Source organism: Triticum urartu, chromosome 5 (genome assembly GCF_003073215.2).
Source record: "Triticum urartu cultivar G1812 chromosome 5, Tu2.1, whole genome shotgun sequence".
Classification (NCBI taxonomy): domain Eukaryota; kingdom Viridiplantae; phylum Streptophyta; class Magnoliopsida; order Poales; family Poaceae; genus Triticum; species Triticum urartu.
The window spans coordinates 87,273,924-87,284,468 of record NC_053026.1 but is presented as its reverse complement, the minus strand read 5'-3'; positions in this window follow the sequence as shown (position 1 = coordinate 87,284,468).

Here is a 10,545-nt window from a genome sequence, read left to right as displayed (position 1 = left end):
CTCCTGTCTGCTTTGTTTCAGTCGAGCAGAGCGCTCGCCTGCTCGTCCGCGTTGACCGCCACACCGCGCCTGGGCTGCCTTCCCTCGATCGCCCGAGGCCTAGCTGCGCGCCCTGCCGGCCTCCCTCCTCCACCGAATGGGCCGAGGCCCATGGTGAGGCCAGCTGCGCGCCCTCCTTTTTTCCCACTGTTGGCTCAGCCTCTGATTCGGCCCATATATGTTTTTTACATGTCTGCGATTTTCCTAATTATCCAGAGTTTGCCAGTTTTACAGAAAACCACTTGAACTTCATGCATATCTTAATTCACAAACTAAGCATCACATGTAAAAACTTTATATATGAAAAATGCTTAAAATTGTGTCTAGTTTCATAATATGTCACTTTCACCCATGTTTAAAATGTTTAAATTGCTGTTTGTGTAGAATTACTCTTATGCCATACTAAAATGGTTTATTTCATAACTAAATAACCGTAGCTCCGATTTTAACAAACTTTATATGTAAATGGGGTAGAAAAATGCCTAGTTTAACATGGTGCACTCATCTTGCATGTTTAATAACTCTAAAATATGCTTTAGTACAGAACAGTACCAAACCTAAAATATGCACATGAGGAGTTTCCGGACTTGTTGTTTGTTGTTCCGGCCTCATTTAAACTTGCCTAGATAGGTAGTTTTCATTTGCTTCACCCCTTGCCATGCTAACAAACATTTAATGTTGTTTGAGTACTTAAAAAGGAGAGAACTAAATAATTGTTGTGGTGTTTTGTCAATATGCAACTCGTTGCATATTGAGCTCCACTTAATTTGTAGTATTGTTTGTGCACTTTGCCATGCCATACATTTTTTAAAACCGGACATGCATCATACTTGGTTGTGCATCATGCCATGGTTATGAGATGGTTGTTTACTATGTTGCTTGCTTCTTTCCGGGTTGCTTCTCTCGTTAGCTTTGGTTTCGTTCCAAAGTTGTGAGGATTCGTTCAACTACATTCGTTTGTCTTCTTCATGGACTCGTTCTTCTTCCTTGCGGGATCTCAGACAAGATGACCATACCCTCGAAATCACTTCTATCTTTGCTTGCTAGTTGCTCGCTCTTTTGCTATGCCGCGATACCTACCACTTGCTATATCATGCCTCCCATATTGCCATGTCAAGCCTCTAACCCACCTTGTCCTAGCAAACCTTTGTTTGGCTATTTTACCGCTTTGCTCAGCCCCTCTTATAGCGTTGCTAGTTGCAGGTGAAGATGGAGTTTGTTCCTTGTTGGAACATGTTTATTATTGGGATATCATTATTATATCTTGTTTACTTTAATGCACCTATATACTTGGTAAAAGGGTGGAAGGCTCGGCCTTATGCCTGGTGTTTTGTTCCACTCTTGCCGCCCTAGTTTCCGTCATACCGGTGTTATGTTCCTTGATTTTGCGTTCCTTATGCGGTTGGGTTATAACGGGAACCCCTTGACAGTTTGCTTTGAATAAAACTCCTCCAGCAAGGCCCAACCTTGGTCTTACCATTTGCCACCTAAGCCTTTTTCCCTTGGGAGTCACGCTCCCGAGGGTCATCTTTATTTTAAACCCCTGGGCCAGTGCTCCTCTGAGTGTTGGTCCAAACTAGAGCACTGTGCAGGGCCATCCCTTGGCAACCTGGGTTACGTTGGCTCCTGTATGCTTAGCTTAGCTTATCCGGTGTGCCCTGAGAACGAGATATGTGCAGCTCCTATCGGGATTTGTCGGCACAGCGGGTGGTCTTGCTGGTCTTGTTTTACCATTGTCGAAATGTCTTGTAACCGGGATTCTGAGTCTGATCGGGTCTTCATGGGAGAAGGAATATCCTTCGTTGACCGTGAGAGCTTGTGATGGGCTAAGTTGGGACACCCCTACAGGGTTTTGAACTTTCGAACGCCCGCGGTTATGGGCAGATGGGAATTTGTTAATATCCGGTTTTAGAGAACTTGACACTTAACTTTAACTAAAATGCATCAACCGCGTTTGTAGCCGTGATGGTCTCTTTCCAGCGGAGTCCGGGAAGTGAACATGGTTCTTGTGTTATGCTTGAACGTAAGTAGTTTTAGGATCACTTCTTGATCACTTCTAGTTTCATGACCATTGCTTTGCTTCTCTTCTCGCTCTCATTTGCGTATGTTAGCCACCATATATGCTAAGTGCTTGCTGCAGCTCCACCTCACAACTTTTTCCTACCCATAAGCTTAAATAGTCTTGATCTCGCGGGTGTGAGATTGCTGAGTCCTCATGGCTCACAGATACTTCCAAACAGTTGTAGGTGCCGATGATACCAGTGCAGATGTCGCAACCCATCTCAAGTGGGAGTTCGATGAAGAACTTTTCGTTGTTGTGTTTCGTTTCCTTTTGATCAGTAGTGGAGCCCAGTTGGGGCGATCGGGGATCTAGCATTAGGGGTGGTCTTATTTTATTTGGTTCCGTAGTCGGACCTTGATTGTATTCTGGATGATGTAATGCTATATTTATGTATTGTATGAAGTGGCGATTGTAAGCCAACTCTATATCTCTTTCTTCTTCAGTACATGGGATGTGTAAAGATTACCCCTCTTGCGACATGCCTACTATGCGGTTATGCCTCTAAGTCGTGCTCCGACACGTGGGAGATATAGCCGCATCGTGGGTGTTACAACCATACTCTCCTAGGTTGTGAAACCAAGGCTATGATCACCAAAAGCTATGGAAATCAAGGCAAATGGAGACCAAAGCTCTGATACCACTTGTAGGATCGAAAGTATGTCTAGAGGGGGTGACTAGACTACTTGACCAAATAAAAATCCAGCCTTTTCCCACAATTTTAAGTCTTGGCAGATTTTAACAACTTAGCACAAGTCAAGCAATCAACCTACACATGCAAGTCCAAGAGTATAGAAGTGGAATATAAAACATTTGCATATGAAGGAAAGGGAGGAGTTTGGAGGGAGCAAACGCAATGTAGACACAGAGATTTTTGGCGTGGTTCCGATAGGTGGTGCTATCGTACATCCATGTTGATGGAGACTTCAACCCACGAAGGGTAACGGTTGCGCGAGTCCACGGAGGGCTCCACCCACGAAGGGTCCACGAAGAAGCAGCCTTGTCTATCACACCATGGCCATCGCCCACGAAGGACTTGCCTCACTAGGGTAGATCTTCAAGAAGTAGGCGATCTCCTTGCGCGTACAAACTCCTTGGTTCAACTCCAAAATCTTGTTGGAGGCTCGCAAGTGACACCTAACCAATCTAGGAGACACCACTCTCCAAAAGGTAATAGATGGTGTGTTGTTGATGAACTCCTTGCTCTTGTGCTTCAAATTATAGTCTCCCCAACACTCAATTCTCTCTCACAGATTTGGATTTGGTGGAAAGATGATTTGAGTGGAAAGAAACTTGGGGAAGGCTAGAGATCAAGATTCATATGGTTGGAATGGAATATCTTGGTCTCAACACATGAGTAGGTGGTTCTCTCTCAGAAAATGAATGCTGAAGTGCACGTTCTGATGGCTCTCCTTACTAATGAAGGAAGGGTGGATGGGTATATATAGCCTCAACACAAAATCTAACCATTACACACAATTTACCAAACTCGGTGGGACCGAATCAGAAAACTCGATCAGACCGATTCAGTTCAAAATGTGAACGTTAGGATTTTCGGTGGGACCGACATGTCAACTCGGTGGGAGCGATTGTATTAGGGTTAGGGCATAACGTAATCTCGGTGAGACCGATTACACAAACTCGGTGGGACTGATTTTGGTAATAAGCTAACCGGAGAGTTTGTCAGGCAAACTTAGTGGGACCGAATCACTCATTTCGGCGAGACTGAAACGTTACGAAATGGAAACAGAGAGTTTGCATTGCGAACTCGGTGGGACCGATCGCTCATCTCGGTTGGACCGAAACATTACGAAGGAAAACAGAGAGTTTGCAATCCCATCTCGGTGAGACCGAGATCCCTATCGGTGAGACCGAAATGACTAGGGTTTCTGGCAGTGGCTATGTCAAGTGAACTCGGTGGCGCCGGATAGAACATTTCGGTGGGGCCGAGTTTGACTTTTGGTTTGGGACATATGTGGATATGAGAAAGTGGTTGAGGGTTTTTGGAGCATATCACTAAGCATTTTGAGCAAGTAAGTCATTAAGCAACACCTCGTCCCCTTTTAATAGTATTGGCTTTTCCTATGGACTCAATGTGATCTTGGATCACTAAAATGAAAAAGTAGAGTCTTGAGCTTAAGCCAATGTGTGTCCTTAGCATTTTGAGGGGTCCACATTCCTAATCCGTGCCATGCCAATCATTCAACTTTCTAAAATGATCATCTTGAAATAGTATTAGTTCAATGAGCTATATGTTGTTGGTAATTACCAAAAACACCCAGGGATAGTTGCACTTTCATTAGTTCATCCCTCTTAGGGGGGATATCACATCTAGGGGGAGCTTTGCTCTAAGAATTGAGGTAAAGCAACTCTAATGGTGTGAGCACAACAATGCTTTATGTAAAAGTGGTAACCCCACTTGCGCTTAAACGATGAGTGTGACCTACGATCAAATGTTCTCATTTGACTCCTAAGTCAATATACTAAAATATAGATGACCTAGTCATTTCCAAATTGCTTGATAGATGCTAGAGTGTTTGCTCATGCTTTGCCACATATTTCATTTGCCATTTTATTGTGTGAGCATGTTGATTGCATACTTTTCCCATTCGAGGACATCCATTTGTAGCTTTGATTGTTTGGCTCTTCTTCTTTTGCCAAATGGATGGACAAGAATGCCTAAGAACCTCCTCTAGCTATCTATGCTTTTCTTGTCTCAAGCTCTATTCATGCTATATCACAAAGTTTGATCAAGTTAGATTGGAACCCTCTGGGTGAGGAGCACTCGGATTCACCAATTCATCATAGACTTAAACTTCCAAAACCTCTCTGTGCATTTCGGTCTGACCGATTTATCGTTTTCGGTCATACCGAGTTCACTGAGTTGATCTAGATTTTCAATCTCGGTGCAATCGATTAGAACAATTTGGTCTCACTGAGTTGTAGTAACCACTTGCGATTCTGCATCTCAGTGCCACCGAGTTGTTCCACTCGGTCACACCAATAGGGTCAGGATATATATACCGACGGGTCAAATTTTGGAAATTCCTCCAAAACCTCATCGCACGCGCGTGTCCTGCTCTACCGAGTCAGGTCTCTGCATCGTCCTCTCGTCGCCTGCGACCTCCCGCCGCTGGTCTCCGTCACCGTCAATGGAAATCTTCACCGCCGTTGCCGCCGTAGCGAGCTCATCACCGAGTTAGGGTATGAGTTCGAATCTTTGTGCAATCCTTACCTCTGATTCTTAGCACAAAGTCAATGCCATGTTTCTTACCACGTATGAGATCATCCTATCTAGCAAAAACTTCCTTTAGATTAGTTTTGATTCGAAAATTTAGGGTTAGGTTTCGGCCGAACTCATCTCGGACCGACCGAGTTGTGGAAATCGGTCTCACCGATTTGGCTTAGGCCATTGCACTTGTAATTTTTGGTCTGACCGAAACTTGCAAATCTGTGTGATTGAGTTCAACTCTCAGTGAAACCCTAGCAATCTCGGAGTCACCGAATTGTGTTTCGGTCTGGCCGATTCCACTAGTTTAGACTCCAAAGTTGCTGCGGTGTCACCGAGTTTATCAAATCGGTAGCTCTGAAATTCTTTATGTTGAGAACTAAAACTAAGTTTTTCACTCATCTATTTTGCAAAAACTCTGCACTTTGTGATGCTCATCTACTCTATCTCATCTATAACTATTCACAAGGCAGCTTTCAGTTTGCTATGTCAACCATGTCTGATCAAAGTGATAGCCAGAACAAGTCTGAGGAGCAGGTGAATCCGAGTGAGGGCACTAGTCCCTCTGACAGTTATGATGATGGCAGCAGAAGTACTCCAAGCAACCTGCCTAAGGCTGCTACTAGGTAGAGGAGAAAAAGAAATTCTGATTCTGAGGATGAAGACTACATTGCTGCTGAGGAGGAGGTCAGCTCCAAAAAGAAGGTTGTCAAGAAGGAATTTGGCACTGTTGCATCAACAAAGCCTGGTATGCACAAGCAGAGTCCTGCCAAGAGAGTGCCCACTTCAAAAGCCAGGCCTCAACTCTTGAAACTTCCAAATCAACTGTTGAAGAGGCCGCTGGTGAGGGCAAGAAGAGGAAGGATAGGGCCAAGAAAACTATGGCCAGAGTCATAGGCAAGCCCTCAATGAGGATTTTGTCTGATGAGGAGGAAGAGGAAGAAGAGGATGCTGCACCAGCACCTAAAGCACAAAAGCTGATGGGGGATGCCATCAAGTTTGGGGCTGCTCCTTCCAAGCCCAAGACTTCCCCCCAAAGCTTCTGCTCCATCCCCCAAGACTGCACCAAAGAGGAGCACAAGAGGAGAACAAGGCCCCAGTGCCTGAAGTTGAAGAAGAAGATGATGAAGCCCAAGTGCTCAGGAAGCTCAAGCCAAAGATCCCTGACCATGATGACAATCATCCAGTGGCTGAGAACATGAAAATTAGAAAGGATGCAGGTCTCAGATTGTGGAGACAATCAGATCCATATGCTGTGAGGAGAAGGACTACTGTGGACTATAGGTTTCACACCAAGGAGCAGCAGGACTTCTATGAGACAATTCTATTGGATAATAAGCCCATAGTGTGTGACATGAAATGGGTTGATTGGAAATACATCGACAACAATGAAGACCACTTCCCAGGAGTGCATGAGAGCTTCAAACTCAATGGAGTAGATGCTTTTGTGGGTCAGAAACTGACCAAGTAGAATGATTAGCTCATCATGCAATTCTAATCTACAGCTCATTTCTATCTTGATGGAGGGATTGTATGGATGTCTGAAGGTATGAGGCACCAATCAATAGTTGTTGAATGGGCCAAGATGATTAATGCCCCTGCAGAGCTTGAATATGACATAGATGTCTATGCCAAGAGGAAGAAAGATCAGAACTCCATGGCAACATGTACAAGGAGATTCCTGCCAAAGCCTTGGAGAATCACAAGCTAGGCTCTGTATTATTATCTGTTGTCTCGACTGGCCACTATCAACACCATATTGAGGCACACTTTGTTTCCCAAGTTAGGAGATCATAGGATGATCAGAGGCCACTCCATAAATCTGCTTTAGTTGTTTGATGTGCCCCAAAAGTTTAAGGTCATGAGTTTAATTGTTGAGACAATCAAGAGGACAACTGCAGACCAGAAGAGATTATGTGGGTATGCTCCACACATCCAGATGCTCATCAACTCCAAGATGGGCACATGCACATACTTGTTGGACGAGGAACATCTTCCCTTGAGGCCTGACTTTGAGGACAACACGGTTGTAATGAATGTTGAAGATCCCACATCAGTAGAGGCCCAAGAGAAGAGGGAGAAAGAAAAGGCTGAGAAGGCAGCAAAGATGCCAAGTGCTGAAGAGGCTTCACAAGCATTCCTCAAGTCAAAGCAAGACCAACTTGGATATCTTATTCAAGCCACTCTAAGGATTGAGAAAGGACTGGCCACCCTAACTTAGAATCAAGAGAGCCTAGAGAGCATCATTGAGACAAAGTTCTATGATCTTGACTTGAAGGTGACAGAGATGCAGACAACTGTTGAGCAACTCCAGGAAGAAGCTGAGGAAAGGAAAGGGAAAGCTACCACAAATGCTTTTCAGAGAGTGCCTAGGGCACAGAGATCTGCAGCAGTGCCTGTGACAAACACAAGAGCCACTACATCAGCACCTGCAGCCACAGCTTCGGTAGCCCCTCCAGTTGCCACTCCACCAGCTCCATCAACTTCAACAGATGCATTCGTCCTTGGAGTCCTCTCAACGCCTCCTCACAAAGATCAAGCCTAGAGAGACGCATAGCACTATGCATTTTCAAACTTTTTGGTAAATTTTTGCCAAAGGGGGAGAAAGTGTATAGATCATAGGCTTCAAGAGAGAGAGAGAGAGAGAGATTTTCTTCTTTTTGCCTTATTTGCTACTTGTTTGATACTTATTTTTTTACTTGCCTGGATGATACTTTATGTGTGTGTGAGATACTTGTATGGTCATGTGCTTGATCATATCACGTTAATGCTTGTGCTTGAATGATGACATTATCTATCTCTCATGTATGATCATTCACTTTGCCTTGGTGATGAGTGCATATTTCATACAATATCATTTTGAGCACGCCACCAAGATGTATGTGATATGGAAGAGTAACCCATGATCCTAATCGATTGTGCATTTGCATTCAAAAGAAAATTTTAAATAATGCAAAAATTTAGGGGGAGCTCTTGCTTATCACATACTTCTCAAAGCGATGATATATTTCCCTCTTATTATCATTTTTCGAAGCTTTGATCTATATGTTGTCATCAATTACCAAAAAGGGGGAGATTGAAAGTGCAACTAATCCCTGGGTGGTTTTCGTAATTCTTAACAACATATAGCTCATTGAACTAATACTCTTTCAAGATGATCATTTCAGAAAATTCAATGATTGGCATGACATAGACTAGAGATGTGGACCCCTCAAAATTCTAAGGACACATATTGGCTCAAGCTCAAGACTCTACATTTTCATGTTAGTGATCCAAGCTCACATTGAGTCCATAGGAAAATCCAATACTATTAAAAGGGGATGAGGTGTTGCTTAATGGCTTGCTTGCTCAAAATGCTTAGTGATATGCTCCAGAAGCCCTCAACCACTTTCTCATATCTAGATATGTCCCAAACCAAAAGTCAAACTCGACCCCACCGATTTGATCTATCCGGCACCACCAAGTTCATTTGACATAGCCATAGCCAGAAACCCTAACCAGTTCGGTCTCACCGATAGGGATCTCGGTCTCACCAAGATGGGATTGCAAACTCTCTGTTTCCCTTCGTAATGTTTCGGTCTAACCGAGATGAGCGATCGGTCCCACTGAGTTCTCAATGCAAACTCTTTGTTTCCTTTTCGTAACGTTTTGATCTCACCGAAATGAGCGATCGGTCCCACCGAGTTTTCCTGACCAACTCTCTGTTTGCCTATTACAGAAATCGGTCTCACTGAGTTCATGTGATCGGTCTCATCGAGATTACATTATGCCTTAACCCTAATGAAACCGGTCCCATCGAGTTGACTTGTCGGTCCCACCAAAAATCCTAACGTTCACATTTTGAACTAAATCGGTCTGATCGAGTTTAACTGTTCGGCCCCACCGAGTTTGGTAAATTGTATGTAACGGTTATATTTTGTGTGGAGGCTATATATACTCCTCCACCATTCCTCCATTCGTGGAGAGAGCTATCAGAACGTGCCTACACTTCCACCATTCATTTTCTGAGAGAGAACCACCTACTCATGTGTTCACTACAAAAAAAAAGACACATCCGTGATATTTTGGGCCGAACGAATTTTTTTCTGTCATACATATGACACTTCTATGACGAGAATTGTGACAAAACCTGGTATCATCATAGATGTGGTGGGCTCCTACTTCTATGACAAAAAATCATGACAAAAAATGGGCTTTTTGTCCTGGGCGGGCCGGAGATGTAGCTGCATGACATTCTTTGGGTCGTCCATGACGGAAAAACCGTGGTAGAAGCGAGGGCGAGGAAAATTTCGGGGAGTTCCCGGTTACGGTGGGAGGTCGGGGGCCGAGAGATGCGCGTTTCTCTCGTACATGTACGCGCGAGTGTGCGAGGCGTTGCTCTGACTGAACCCGAGCGAGGTGTTGGGCTCTAACTGAACCCGAGCGATTGCACTGCAGGCTACACGTTACTGAACCCGAGCGATCGATCGATGGCTGTTAACTGAACCCGATCGAGCGATTCCTTCGCTACTGCTGCTAACTGAAGCCGATCGATGCTGCCTCTGGATGAACAGTGAGCATTGCGGGGGGGGGGGGGGGATGAACAGTTCCTGGTGGGGGTGGATGAACAGGACCCCGTGGTCTTGCCTCTGGATGAACAGGACCCCGATCGATCGAGCCGGTTGGGGCTGGATGAACAGGACCCCGTGGAGGGCTGGATGAACAGGACCACCCCGTGGAGGGCTGGATGAACAGTAGATGGTGGAGGGCAGGATTAACAGTAGCCCATGGAGGGGTGGTTGAACAGGAGCCCGTGCAGAAGGCTGGTTGAACAGTAGCCGGTGGATTAGCACGCGGTGGAGGCTGGATGAATAGGAGCCCGTGGATGAACAGTCGCAGGTGGAGGCTGGAGGAGGTCGACGGTGGATGAACAGTAGCTCGTGGAGGCTGGAGGGGGTCAACGGTGGAGATGAACAGTATCCCGTGGAGTCCTGTTTTGCGGTATGCCACACCCCTCCCGATGAACAGGACCCCCGTTTCGACCGTAGGAGGTCCTTTTCGTTCATTTTGCGGTACGCCACACCCCTCCCGATGAATAGGACCCCCGTTTTGACCGTAGGAGGTCCGTTTCCTCCGTTTTGCGGTACGCCAGACCCCTCCCGACCAACAGGACCCCGTTCCGAATGTAGGAGGTCTGTTTCCTCTGTTGTGCGGTACGCCAGGCCTCATTTCCATCGCC